The sequence below is a fragment of the Meles meles genome, chromosome 1 (genome assembly GCF_922984935.1).
Source record: "Meles meles chromosome 1, mMelMel3.1 paternal haplotype, whole genome shotgun sequence".
In the NCBI taxonomy this organism is placed as follows: domain Eukaryota; kingdom Metazoa; phylum Chordata; class Mammalia; order Carnivora; family Mustelidae; genus Meles; species Meles meles.
Genome location: NC_060066.1, coordinates 211,578,063 through 211,593,587, shown reverse-complemented (window position 1 = coordinate 211,593,587; position 15,525 = coordinate 211,578,063).

Sequence of the window (15,525 nt, the reverse complement as noted above, 5' to 3'; positions counted from 1 at the left end):
TACATTAGCCATATTGTATATAACATAGCTAATCATAATGTATATAACATGCTATAATAGGAGAATTATTCATTATTTGTTCCAAGCACTGTACATGCCCTGTGCCAAGCACACAACCCAATAAAATTAATGAAGGCAAATAAACAGTACCAAGAATGGATAAGGACACATAAATACAGATGGGGCAAAGGATATTATAAACATCTTTAAGGACTACAAGTTGATCAGTCCCTAGGAAGATATAACTTATCAACAGTGACTCAGGAAGAAATAGAAAGCCTGACTGATTGTAAACCCATTAAAGAAATTGAAACACAAACTGGGACGCCTGGGTGGCTCAGTCAATTAAGCATCTGCCTTTGGCTCAGGTCATGATCCCAGAGTCCTGGGGTCCATTGGGCCCCTTGCTCAGCAGGGAGCCTGCTTCTCCCTCTGCCTGCTGCTCCCCCTGTTTGTACTCTCTCTCTCTCTGACAAATAAATAAATAAAATCTTAGAAAGAAAGAAAGAAAGAAAGAAAGAAAGAAAGAAAGCAAGCGAAACATAAGTTAAAACCTTCTTTTGAGGAACTGTCAAGCCCAGATGATTCTGCAGATAAGTTTTATCAAACATTCAAGGAAGAAATAATTCCGACATTGCACAAACTATTTCAAGTAATAGGGTGAAGAGAACACATCTTAACTAATTGATTGAAACTCAAATCCATTTGTGTAACCATGACACCAAACCCAGCAAAAATCATACAAGGAAGGAGAATTCCTAACAAACTTCTCTCATGACCATAGCTGTAAGTATCCTAAACCAAATATTAACAAACAAAATCAAGGAAGGTAGGAGGAAGACGAAGTGGAGTCTGGGAAAATCTATTGTAATTTGTCCACTCAATTTGATTAAAAAATGAAAATTACGGATTGCCTCAATCAATGCAGAGAAGCGAATTATAATATTTAACATTCATCTATAACCAAAAACAAAACAAAAAAAGTTAGCAGACTACAAGTAAGTGAGAATATCCTTAACATAATAAAGATGGTTTACACAAACAAAACTATAACAAACCTCAAACTTAATGTTGGAACACTAAAACCATTCTCTTTAAAATTCAGAACAACTCAAAGACACCAAGTCCTAGCTCCTCTCGTCCACATTCCACATGGTGATGGAGGTGCTAGTCAGCGTGGTAAGACGAAGAGAAAAAGGAACGTTAGAATTGAAAAGGGAAAAGTAAAACAGAAACTGTTTGAGATGTATTTGGCTTCTTAGAAAATCCTGTAGAAAAATCCTGAGGTGTATTTGGCTTCTTAGAAAAATCCTATAGAGTGTATACATACACTAATAGAGAGTTTGGAAAGCTTGCTGGAGGGGTGTCTGGGTGGCTCAGTAGGTTAAGCCTCCAATTCTTAGCTTCTGCTTAGGTTGTGATCTCATGGTTCATGAGATAGAGCCCTGCATTTGTTCCCCTGCTCAGTGGGGAATCTCCTTGAAGACTCTCTCCTTCTGCCCCTCCCCTCAACTCATGTTCTCTCTGTCTCTTTCTCTCTCTAAAATCAATCACTCAATCTTTGGGGGGGGGAGGGGAGAAAGGTTGTTGCAAAATCAAAATATAAAAATCCATTTCTACATTTCTACAGTGTTGCTAAACCAACAACAATCAGTGAAAAATAGATAATAAAAATGATACCATTTGCAATAGTGCTTGGGGATAAGCATAATGATAGTGAGGAGACTTTTAGAGAGGAGATTACAAAATTTCCCAGACAGATATTTAAGACCCAAGTAAATGGAGAGTTACCTCAGAAGACATAACCTCTTTTACACTCCCCAGCTTTGTGGAGATATAAGTGACCTCTGATATTGCATAACTTTAAACCAAACAGTGTTGATTTGCTACACTTACATCTTGTAATGTGATTACCACCTTAGTGTTAGCAAACACTTTCATCACATCACAAAATACCCTTTATTCTTTGTGGCAAGAACATTTAAGATCTCCTCTCTTAGCAACTTACTGGCCTGTCTTGCCCAGTATTGTTATCTGTAATCACAATGCTGTTGTTAGAGCCCCAGACCTTGTTTACTTTTCTAACTGGAAGTTCATACTCTGTGAACAACATCTCCCCATCTCCACCATCCCTCGGCAACCCCCCATTTTCTGTGTCTATGAGTTTGGTTTTTTTACATTCCACTGTATAAGTGATACCGTAGTTTTTGTCTTTGTCTGTCTTATTTCCATAACCTCCTAAACATGTCAGTTGTCTTCTATGTGATTTATTAGTTCATTGTTATTCCAATAAAAATGTCAACACATTGCTTGTGTTTTGTTTGGTTTTGTTGGAACCTGGCAAGCTGAATCTTTAATTCGCTGGTTATAAAATACTATATATAATAAGATTTCATTTTGTAAAAAGAAAATATGCACATCCACTGCATGCATTAATGCTCTGGGGGAAAATGTGGATGGAGGGATTGTTTTCTATTGCTATGTAACAAATTAGCACAAACGTAGCAGTTTCAAACAACACCTGTTTATTAGCTCACAGTTTTGTAGGTCAGAAGTTGGATATGGGATGGCTGAGTTTTCTGTTCAGAGCATCCCAAGGCTGAAATCAACATACGGACTGAATTTCGTTCTCGTTTGGAGGTTCAGCAGGAAAATCTGCTTCTAAGTTCATTTTTGCTGGTGAAATTCAGCTCTGGGGTTGGAGGACTGAGGTCCTGTTTCCTTGCTGGCTGTCGGCCGGGAATGGTCTCAGCACATAGAAGCTGCCCGCATTCCTTCCAACATGGTCTGTTTATCTTCAAGCCAGTACTCAAGTGATGAAACCCCCAAACCCTGGACTTTCTCACTCCTTTTCTGTGTCCAGTCAGAAAAACTCTGCTTTCAGAGGTTTACATGACGGGGAGGGGGACACCTGGCTGTCTCAGTGGGTAGAGCTCCATGTTGGGTAAAGAGAGAATACTTAAAAGGGGGGGAGGGGCTTGGTGATGAGATAAGGTGCAACTTAATCTTTTCCCTGATTTAGGCTGATTTGCTATCTTAATTAATCTGCAAATCCTCTGCAAGGTGGTACCTAGATTAGTGCTTAATTGAATAAGGGGAAGAAGGTGCAACTGCACCAGGGGTCTGGAGCTTTGGTGGACTGCTTTTTAGAATTCTGCCAACCACAGTGAAATTATGTGTGTGTGTGTGTGTGTGTGTGTGTGTGTGTGTGTACTTGTCTGTATTTCACAATTGTTCTTTTATAACTGTTCTTCACAGTTGTTCTTAGAATTGACTTTTTTTTGTATCTAAAATCCTTTATCTTAAGCATAATACTTGTTTTATATTCTCGGTGTAGAGCTGCACTAAATAAATGCTGACCTTTATCCGATGTTTTCTCTGTGTCTATTAATATTATTTTTCTCTATTAAATTGTCAATGTGGTGAGTTACATTTGTGAATTTTCTGATGTTAATCCACTGGTACATTTATGGAACACAGTGTTTTAATGGATAATTATTATTGAAATTATTTAAAATTAAATAAAATTTAAATATTCTCTCAGTTTATTGGACTGGTAGTGAATTTCCTTCTACAATTCACAAATCCAGCTTCACTGCCAAATTTTTCTTCTCTGTTTATAAGTGAAATTGGCCTAGTTTTTGTTTTTTCTTTTAATGTTTTTCTCCAGTCTGCCGTTTGGGAATCAGAGTTAAATTTTTCTCATTAAATCAGTTGGGCAATTTTTTCCTCAATTTTTCTTGTTCCCTTCTTTTCTTCTTTCTTCCTCTTTCTCTCTTTTCCTTCCTTCCTTCCTTCCTTCCTCCCTCCTCCCTCCCTCCCTCTTTCTCTCTCTTTCTTTCTTTCTACTGAAACAATCTGCAAAAGAGGGACTTTGTCATTAGATGTTTGTTAAAAACTCATCTGTGGTGCTGTCTGGAATAGAAGCTTGGGCTGGAGGTGAGAGGAGGCACACTGACTTTAGGGGAGAGAGAGTTAAAAAATATTAAGAAGAAGTTGTCAAAGAGAGATGTGCCGACGACTCTTGAGAACATGACCTTGTCAGAGGGAGAAGGTCATGAAGGAGGGTGTAGGGCCCAGGACATCTTGTTGGGTTGTTTGCTCCTCATCTTCTTGTTGGAGGATGGAGAAGGCTGGAGTGCTGACAACTATGATCCCACAGAGTGGAAGAGTTTGAAGAAAAGGTGGAAGAGAGATGGAGTAATTAAAGACCAGGGGAAGAGCACATCTAGGCAGACACGTGGGAGGAGGGGCATGGTAGGGAGGAAAGAGAACTGATGGGAGAGGCTTTGTGGATCTGGTGGTGCCCGGGAGGAAATCCCTTCACCGCCCCTACTCCTGAAACTCGAGAAGAGCTCAGATGGCATGGTCCATAAGCATGATGCGCTGGAGAGATGTCGTGAAATTCTCTGCAAAGATTGAAGTTTTGAAGGAAGGCAGTCTGTCCCCTATTTTAGAATATGGGGGAAAAAAAAAAACAGAGAAAATAGATATGTGTAGATTTTCTAAGTCCAAAACATATGGTTTAAAAGTGCACAGAAAGAATGCAAAATGGTACTGCCACTTTGGATGACACTTTGGCAGTTTTTTCCCCAAAGCAAACATACTCTTCCCTCATGATCCAGCACTCGTATTCCTTGGCATCTACCCAAATGAGCTGAAAACTTATGTCCACACAAAATACCGCCATGGTTGCTCCCAGTAGCTCCATCGTAATTGCCAGAACTCGGAAGCAACCAAGATGTTCCTCAACGGGCAAATGAATAAACAAACTGGTACACTTATACAATGGAATTTTCTTAAAAAAAGAAATGAGCCCTCAAACCTGCAAAAGACATGGAGGAGTTTTAAATGCGTGTTGTTAAGTGAAGGAGACCAATCTGAAGAGTGTACATACCAGATGACTTCTAACTCTATGACATTCTGGAGAAGGCGAAATGATGGAGACAGTAAAGAGTTAAATGGTTGCCAGGACCCTGGGGGTGGAAGGGAGGAGTACAAGGGTTTTTAGGGCACTGAGACTAATCTGCGTGATGCCAGAATGAAGGGTGCATGTCATTATGTGCCCACAGTATGTACAATACCAGAAGTGACCCCTAATGTAAATGGGCTTTAGCTAAAAACAATGTGTCTGCACTGACTCACCAACTATAATAAATACATACTAACAAAGACATTAATAAGAGGGTAAATAGGAAGAGCCAAGGGGGTACATGGGAACTCCAGACCTTCCACATGATTTCCTCTGTAAACCTAAAGCTGCTCAAAAAAATAAGGTCTAGGGGCGCCTGGGTGGCTCAGTGGGTTAAAGCCTCTGCCTTCGGCTCAGGTCATGATCCCAGGGTTCTGGGATCGAGCCCCACATTGGGCTTTCTGCTCTGCGGACAGCCTGCTTCCTCCTCTCTCTCTGCCTACCTCTCTGCCTACTTGTGATCTCTATCTGTCAAATAAATAAATAAAATTTAAAAAAAAAGGTCTATTCATTTAAAAATAAATAAATACAAAATTAAAAATAAAACCCCCACAGAAACTGTGGTATACATTTTAGACCACTGCTAGGCCCTGAGGTAATTCAGGGAGGCGATCTTTATTCCTCGGCATGTATAACATATCCCAGAGCCTGACTGAAGGCTGCGTGGCCTGGGCGGGTGAGCCAAGGCTGGGAAAGAGAAGGAAGGCAGGAGGTGCAGACAGGGAACAGGGACAGTTGTGTCTTCATGTTTTTCATGTAACCCAAATGTGGGGAGTTTGCTGTCCTGTGACGTCATCCTTTCTTTAATGATGGAATTACAGTCAGCCTCATTCATGACCTACCTGATTGTAGGAGATTATTGGTTATCGGGTCCTCCTCCTCAGGCTACTTACTCCTCCTTACTTCTCCTCAGGCTGCTTACTCAACTACAAATTCACTTGAGTGAGCCATTGTTCTGATTCCAGACTCCACAGAAGAGACAGACTAGTCAAAAACCAGGGGGAAGACCACGTCTAGGTAGACACCCATGCCATGGTCGGATGTCTATGCCAGCTGCCTTTTTAACTTTCTAGGGTGAGCAAAGACAATTGCTTAAAAACAAAAACAAAAACCAGAACCAAACACACACACAAACACACACACACACGCACACACACACACACACACATCCTTTCCTGAAGCTTTGGTATAACAGAAAATGACCCTAAGAGCTCCAAACCGGATGTCAGATGCACTGACTTACAAAGCCCAAAGCCAGAGCTTGAGATTTGGGTCCTCTCGAGTGTTTTCCAAGACCTACCACCAACTCTCTGATTCTCTGACACCAACTGGGCGTCCAACAGTTCAGTTAAATTCAGACGCTAACTGCCTCAAATTAGTACGGATCCCGCTGGTAAACGCTCAGTCCATGACTGTCCCCACCCAGATGCCAGTCGCAAGTCCTGGGCCACCTGCACTTCTCATGGTCTGGCTCTAGAGTGGGGGTTCCCAAGACCCCTTGCTAAGGGTCCATCATTTGCTAACATGGTCATAGGACTCCTAGGGAGGCACATATGTTTACCAGTTAAGCATAAAGGACACAAGTTGGGAACAGGGGGATGGAAGAAAAGCATAGGGCACGGTCTGGGGGAGTGGCGGGTTGCTGGGAGCTTCCATGCCCTCTCTAGATACACTACTGGCAACTCAAAGTGCTCACGCATTGGGAAGCACATCAACTCTTGTTCAAGGGTTTTATGGTGCTTACTCCACAGCTCCTCCTTCTTCCCAGAGGTCGGTGGGTAGGGCTGAAAGTTCCAACCCTCTGATCTCTTGGTCATTCTGGGGACCAGCACAACAGAAGCCACGTAGGGGCCCCAGCCTGCCACCTCATTAGCATAAACTCAGGTGTGATCAAAGGGGACTCATTATGAATAACGAGACACTCCCATCACTCAAGAAATTCCATGGGTTTTAGGAGCTATGCGTTCCAGGAACAGGGGAGAAGACCAAAGAGTTCACATTAGTCCACAGGTGACTTCTGGTGTCTTTGCTTCCTCCATGGCCAGCCCCATGGGGATAAGGCAGCTGACTCACAGGCTGGGTACCAAAGCATTCTTGGAAGAAACTTTGTATTTGAGATTTCAGGAAAAGAAACTAAGGGGGCCTCATGAGAAGAGCAGAACTCTATTGGTCATCGTGCTCTTTCTGTGTTGGCCTCCGGCCTTTTAAATTTTAATTAGTTGGCAATATTGAAAACCTGGAGACTTCTGATTTCTCTTTAAAAATCAGAAGGGACTGCCAAAGTGGTGCATTGCCAGCAAGTGTCTGGAGGTGAGCAGGACTGTCTTTTGGGGCAGACGTGTCCTCTCCAGCTCACCGAGGTCCCCTCCAAATCCAGAGCCTTGCTGACACTATGAGGCAGACGCCATTGACACATGGTCTGCACACCTCGACGTTCATCAAATGTTCCCTAGACTGAGGAGGGTGGACGGCAAAGGCAAGTTCAAGTTTCCACCTTTTGCCATACATGGAACTACTTCTACTCCCCAGATGCCTCAGGCTTCCCTTATCCCGTGATGATCCATTTAAGGAACCCTCCCCAAGCATGTGGAGGGCTTGGGGACCAGCGGAAGGTTAGGAATCTCTTTCTGAGCACGAGCCACAGATTATCCCCAGGGTGTATGTGCAAGTGACAAATTGGACTGTTTACATATTTTTAACACATGACATTCTGCCTTCTTGCCATCTTTGTGTGTAATTAATCAGTTCCATTTTCAGGGTATCGGGTGTTTCCAATGTAGCAGGCCACGCCGGTGGCCAGAAACTTTTCTCAGGCACACAGAGTGTGTCTGAGTTCTTCCCATGTGTATGGGAACATATGGATAGAAGCAACTCCTACCTTCTGATGATCTAGACTCTTCTGTGCCCTTTTGCCTGAGGGTCTTGGAGTGTGAAACTCTTCTGTGAACGACCATAAAAATACAGCGTTGAAAGTTTTCACCATCAATAACGTGCACATAGCGATTTAAAAAAAGGTGTCTTTACTGCGGATGTTTCAGAGTTAACAAAAAAAAAAAAAATCGTAATTCCTTAGAGAATTGGTTGCGTTGAACTATTTACAGAAGGTCAAGGAGTTTCCCCTCCCGCCTGGAGCGGAGAAGTAGAGCTGTGGAGAGTGGTTAAGCAAGGCCAGCCTTTCAAGCCTTGTTTATTCTGGAAATTACCCTGGAAAATGCCTCATATGGTTCCCCAGAGACCTGGAGGTGGGTCTGTGTCAGTATATGACGAATGAAAACAAACCGTTCCTTTGCAGCGCTGAGCAAAATCTTTAAAAAAGGTCTTTCTTAGAACTTCCAGACGGACCTGAGGGACCAGAAATGAACTTGAAAGTGTGAGGAAGTCAAAGTGCAGGGCGAGACCAAAAAAAAAAAAAATATTTCACCCAACTTTATAACTGATTTAGATAGTGGAAATCACATAAACATGAAGTCCACGGAACTCGGGCAGTTTGAGGCGGATCTGAAACACGGCTGTTTTTCATCAATTCCCAGTTTAGTCATGAAGTCATTCCCTGAGGACCAGGTTGGCGGCTCCCTGACTCTTGAGACTCACCCCTGGGGAGAGCAGGGCTTGGTCGGTGTTTCTTTTGCCCAGTGCTCATCTGGGGCCCCGTGGGCATGAACAAAAGGTTATGTCCTGTGAGCCTCTCTGTGAATGATGAATGGATGGATGGTTGTGAAAAGTGTCCCTGGCACAGCCGAATCTGCAGTGTAGACCCCGTGATTTCCGGCTGGAAAGTCCATTTAATCCATAGGCACTCTGATCCATAATACACTTACGAAAGTGGGCCTGGTGTCCTCGGAGAATCAGGGGAATCCGAAGGTTTTGTTTGCCTTCCTCTCTGCCATTATTTTGATCCACCTCCCTCCTCGGTCCACCCACCTCTCCCCCAGGGACCAGCTCTGGGATCTGGTGTAGGTTCTAGATGACCCAAAGAACACCAGTCAGCGTTCTTCCTCCAGAGTTTTCAAGCTGGATCCGAGAGAAAGGAGACCCATGCTCCTCCTTGCTCCCGGAGTCATCAGGGTACAGCGCTGGGAGCTGTCTCTGGTCAGGGCTCCTGCATGTGGTGGGTTGGGGGGGGCGGGGAGGCTGTCTCCAGACGGATGACATTTAAGTGGCATCAGACCCAGGCAGTCCGAGTAACACCAGCTGCAGTCCTCAGCAGATGAGAGCAAGGGGACATTCAGGGGACACGGGTCTCATCTACCACCTGATTCCAACTCTGTCCTTGTCTTTCCTGCAGTGGATTTCTTTGGGCCTTCCCACACTCTAATTCTTCTTGCCTAAGCTAGTTTGAGTTCATTTTCTATGGAAAGAGACTTAAAAATATAAGACAGACACCATCAGGAAGGCAAAAGGGAATTCACCATTGTCTGAAAAACCAGATCGGACTTTCACGTTCATAAGAAGTTATTTGAGATTTGAAAGTGCGAGTCCTCCCTCAGTGTGCAGATCTGTTCATTTTAGTTTCGTTCTGGTTTACATAATCACATTCTTTCTCAAATAGAAAATTCTTAAAAAGTCATGGCAATACAATAAGGATGGGCGTCAGCGTTTCTTGGGGGTTTGCTACGTGCCTGGCACTACTTAACGTGTACTTACGTTTTTCATCACAAAAACCGATGAAACTCATCTTCTCATTCCTCCTTCCCCATTTTATAGATGTAGAAACTGAGGCACAGGGAAGTTAAGTGGTTTCTCCTGGGTTGCACAACCAGGAAGTGGGAGAGACAGGATCTGAACCCCAACCTTCCAAGCTCAGAGACTGAGATTTGAATCTAGAAATGGATCAAAGGATTGAAAACCACAGGTTTCTAGTTATGACAGTCTCGTTTGAGACAGAATTATGAATTTTTAATTTTTTGAAATAACTTTTGCTATCTTGCAAGGCAATGAGAAAGTTGTGCGTGCCCTCAAATGTATTCTGCAGTATGGCTTGAACCTGCGTGCGAGGAATGGTTAGCCCAGAGATGTTTCACTCTGCCTTTCAGTGGCAGAGCCGGCGCCAACATCCCCATCTCCGATGCTCATTCTGGCTGGACCATTCTGGAAATGCATCTTGAAGCAAACACTGACGCTCCCAGAAGCCAAGCGGGGTGGCAGTCTGGCCTGGAAGGAACGCACCCGCCACAGAGGGCTGCGCGCTGTGAAACCCTCAGAGCACGGGCTCTGTCCAACCTTTGATCTTAACCATGGATGGCGACCAAACAGAAAGATGGTTAAAATGCTCAGTCCCGCCCTTTCAAGGTCCTTGAGGCACATGGAAAGTAGGAGAACATGGACCAAGGCTCATTTCGATGTCATTCCTGGGAAGAATTTCATGCAACAGCCGGGGAATTGGGTTGAAACCCAAAGTCATGACCCAGAGTCTTCGGCCAAGTGCTAACTTCCTACCTGTTACCGTTTCCTTTTGGAGCAACCAGAGAAACAACCTGCCTCCTTTGTTCTGGACCACAGGGGACTAGGAGAATCAGAATGACTGGGCCCCTCACTTCCTGTGAGGTTGTGAAACAAAAGGTAAACATTTCACGGGCTGTGACAGCTCTGAACAATTGCCCCTATTATGGGGAGAACGCAGGCTTCTCTTCCTCTTCACCCCTAGGCTCTCGGGTGGAGGCTGAGCAGAAAAGAACTAACCAGCCCTGTCTCCGAGGGCCGGCCAGGCTCCCCGGACCTGCAGGGAGAAAACACCAGGAGATTTGCTCTGTGGGCAGCTTGTAGCCATTTTCAAGGTTTAGGCAGAAATGTCTGTCCTTGGGTTATTTGGCAGAGTTTTTCTTTAAAGAGACTCATTCTGCATGTTTCCGAAGGCCCGCCACGATTTGGTGGTTTGGGTGGGGAGAGAGGGCTTGTAGCCTTGATAACCGTATTAATTAAGAGTCCGGAACTTGGGCTGGAGCACTTGACTCTGCTCAGGAGCTTTGGTGATGCTCTGATTTTCTTCCTTTTTAGGTTTCCCCACGGTGAGCCCTCCAGAGAACAAGGTCACGTTGATCTACGGCAGTGACTCACACCAGGCTTTGCCCAGTCTCCTCTGCAAAGACTCAAGAGCCGAGAGTAAAACCTCATAATGGTTCCGTGATGGAAGGCAAAGGGCCCTTCGGCGCTGAGAAACGTGCTGATCACTCAGCTGGATCCCTTGGTCTTTGCCTTTTAATTCTCGAATGAAAAATATTCTAAAACTACAGGGAAGACTTCTTGGGGGTCGGTGGGAACTCTTCTTCCCTTCATTCAGCAAGGAAAAAATACCTGTGGGACGTACTAAGAAACAGACATGTGTATCTCTGTCCTAGGTTCTAATATTTGGTCTTTGATCCTGGTTCCCGACAGAGTTCCTAAAACCCATGTAATTTCCTGGGTGATTGGAGTGTCTTCTGTTCTGATGAGGACAACTCCTGGATGGCTCCTGGATGGCGGCTGGTCACCAAAAAGGCCGAGCCATGTTTAGAAGCTGAGAACTTTCAGCATTGCCCCCTGCCCTGCCCCATTCTTGAGAGAAGGAGCTAGAAATGGAGTTAAATGGATAATCATGCCTATGGGATGGAACCTCCCTAAAATTCCTGAAGGTACAGGGTTTGGAGAGCGTCCAGATGGGTGAACACATCCATAGGCCCCTGGGACACAAGCAGCTATACTGGAGACCCTTCCCACACTCTGCTCTATACACCTCCTCATTTGGTTATTCATCTGTTTCCTCTATTAGATAATATTATTATTAGACAATATTAGATAATAAACTTCCAACTGAGTGCTGTCCTGAGTTTCGTGGGCTGTTCTAGGGTATGATGGAACCTGAGGAGGCTTTATGGCCCATTTCTCAGAAGCACAGGGGAGAACCTGGATAGGCAGTTGGCCTGTGACGTGGGCCCATTCTTGTGGGACTGAACTCTTCCCCCTTGATATCGGACGCTCCCTCTGGGTTGATAGGGTCAAAAACGGTAGGACACCCAGTTAGTGTCTGCAGGAGGGTTGAAGAATTATTTGGCATGGGAAGCCCCTTCCCCACATCTGGGGTGAGAAGTGATGTATTGAGAAGAGGAAGAATGTGGTTTTCCTAGACAACCTACAAATTGTGCTGATCTTAAGGAATAGAGTGGTGAGCAAGTCAATGTCCCTAATCTTGTGGAATTTACAGGCAAACGGGCAGTTACAATTACAGTATGATAAATACTGTGATGGGCAAAGCCGAGGGTCAGGCAAAAACTGCTGACGGTATCTGCCTGGACTTTGAGTCAGGAAAGGGGAAATGGAGGGAATGATTCATCCAGACCCGGGGAGGTCTCCCTCTGACTGTCTGGCTCCTTCAAGGCTGACTTCTGTGAGGTGGTGAACAATTCTCTTCAAGACGTGCGTCTAAAAACCAAAACAAAACATGATGACTTATTTATTTAATTTTTTGTTATATTTTTACTAACCCCCACCAACCTACAGAAAAGCTGCAGTTACAGTACAAAAAACTTCTTTTCTCCCCCAGAGTCAAGCTGATGGCCATCAGTGTGCATTCTCTGCAAATGAGGGTATTCTCCTGCGTAACTGGCATACGACTATCAACTTTAGGAGACTGGCTGTGACCCATTCACACCCCCTGAATCCTTGGACCCCACTCAAGTTTTGCCAGTCATCCCAAGAATGGCCTTCATGGAGAAAAGATCCAGTTCATGGTCAACATGGCCTTTTCCTTGACCCTGGTGATCACGCAATTTTTGGAGAGAATAGGACAGTTGCTCTGTAGAGTGTCCTTCCATTGTCATTTTTCTGAGGCTCTCTCGCGGTCGCATTTCAGTGCACACTTGTAGCAGGAACAGCTCGGAGGTGGTGGGGCGTTCTCCCTGCCTCCTCCATGGGGGCAGGATTTCAACCTGTCTCAGGACCAATCGTCTCACTAGGTTGCACCCACTGGTCTTCCTCACAGTGAAGTTACTCTTTTGTCCTCTGTAATTAATGTGTATTTTGAGGGAGGTGCTGAGAAACATCCCACTTCTCTTTGGACTATTGATTCAGTATGATGTCATGATTTCCTACTTTATCCACTGGGTTGTAATCTGTCACCCTCTTTTCTTTGATACCCAAAACATCCTATGTCTGGCAGCCCTGATAGGTGGCCAACCTCCACAGGCTGACTTCTGTGTCCTTTTTGCATGTTCCAGTCACCCTCCCGGCATTCACATTTTATTTCTGCCACAGATGGATGTTCCAGGCTAGTCTTCTACATTCTCCGTATTGGCCCTGGCATCAGCGATTTCTCCAAGGAGCTTCTCGTGGCAAGTGGTATTTAGAAACCAAGATCTGGGCATCAGATGTGCTCACTGCTATTGAGCTCTTGCTGTTCCAAGGGCCCCCTCACAGAGTGAGCTAGAAATATACCTACACACACACACGTCTGTTTCCATATTTTTACTGAAATCCTTGACCTTATACCAATATCTTAAGCTCTGACCCCCAACCACAGGGTTCATTCTGGTTTTCTCCCTTTCCACATTTGTAACTCCTTTCTCCAACAGTGAGAGGCCCAGCTCCTGTTCTTCTGAGCATATGCACTTCTTTGATCAAGCCTCTGTATGGAACCACTCTCTGCCCCCCCCACCATGTGGACCCCTCCTCATACCTGCCCTGCTCTGCCAGCCCAGCCTGCCCCCCACACAGAGGCCTTCCCTGCCTCCTCTGGGCTCTGAGTCCTCACAGACAAAAACCTTGCTCTACCACCCTTGGGTACGTTAGGGCAGAATTGCTGAGGAAAGGAACAAGAAGAGAAGGAAAGCAGAAGGAGAGAAGGGGGAGAGGGAAGGAAAGGAAGTGGAGAGGAACATGAAGGAGAACAGGAAGGGCCAATTACGTTTTTTTTTTTTTTTTTGGCTTCCGTTTTCTTGCCTTCAGAGCACTGAATGATATGTGGTTGTCTCAGAACTTATGCTTATGTGGCACAGATGTCCCGATTTAGCCACCTCTGCGCCCCTCCCTCGACCTGTCTTTCTGTATCTGAAGACCCATCTGTCCTGGGCTCAGCCATCTTGGAATCCTCTCCGAGTGTGCAGTTCCGGAAGATCCGGTTTGTCAGCTTTGCTGAGGAGCCTTTCATGTCAGAAAAGCATGAAGAATTTTAACATCCCTCCAGAAGAACACAAAGGACAGAGGCACGGGACATCTGATATCTCCGAGGCAATTTCATGCAATTATGAGATCATATCTCTGAGAGGAAAAAAAAATACAGATAAGTGTATCTTTTTAAAGGTTTTGTCCGTTTTTAAAAAGGGGAATTAGCACCATTGTTTCTCTTTTAATTCAGATAGTTTCATCAGGTTTTCATCCCCTGAGTATTGGATCTATTTAACTTTCTTAAAACTGATTAAGAACACCAGAAAAATGCTAAAGTTAATACTAAAAATTTTTAGAGACCTTATGGGTTAAGGGTATGCCCCTTCCTTTTAAGTGTAACATTGCAAAAGGAAGCTTGGGCCAGTATTGTCTGGTTCCATAAGAATTAATAAACCAACAAAACCAAAAAGCCCTCGGAATGATTGGATCCATAACATATTTCCGTTGAGATTTGAATTTTACATTACATGGACCTCCTTCCTAAATATATCCATTTGGGAAGTGGCACATTTTAGGATTTTTTTTTGAAATAGAAGCAAGACCAGGACAACCACAGAAAATTCTACTATAAACACCCAGATCCTTGTGTGGATTACAACGTCTCGTCCCCCAGTTTTTATTCCAGGCTAAGTGTATGAGCAGCTCAGAGATCAAAGGTACCTTATTCATGAGATGCATCTTTGCTGGTATTACACCAAAACGACAACACTGACATTGCTTTTCTCGAGTAAAATCAAATCCATTTTTAGTAACATCAGTATTCTATTTAAAACCTTTCAAATTTATGGAATTGTGGCACTAGACCAAACCTAGCCTCCACAAAGACATTACATCTCCCAGAGTCTGGCTTACCCTGGCTTTGCTGTCTCCTTCCCACCCAGAACCTTCCTCAGGGCACCTTCAGAGTCACATGAGCTCACAGAGTAGCCACTGCCCTTGTGGGACAGGGCAAGGGGGTTTTGTGGGAGGTTCAGGAGGCAAGTGGTGATGACAGCTGGGAGGGTTTGGGGTGAAGGTGTCAGGCTTGGGAGGGGGTTGGGAGGGTCCACAGGGGAAAGGGATTGAAGAGAGAGCGAGAAGTCTAAGCAAATTGCCTATGAACATCTAAAACAATGGTTTTATACCCACAAACGTATTGCTATTTTGGTACCTAACAATACTATGGTATCAAAAGGGCATGAGAAAACTTTTAGGCCCTGACAGGTACATTTGCTCTCTCCCTCTCTCTCTCTCTTTTTTTTTTTTTTTCTTTTTTAAGCAGGCTCCAGCATGGAGCCCAAAGCAGGTTTTGAACTCACAACCCTGAGATCAAGGCCTGAGCTGAGATCAAGAGTCAGAGTCTTGACTCACTGAGCCACCCAGAGACTCCTGTATGTTCCCTATCTTGATTGTGGTGATGGTTTCTGGGTGTACCCAGA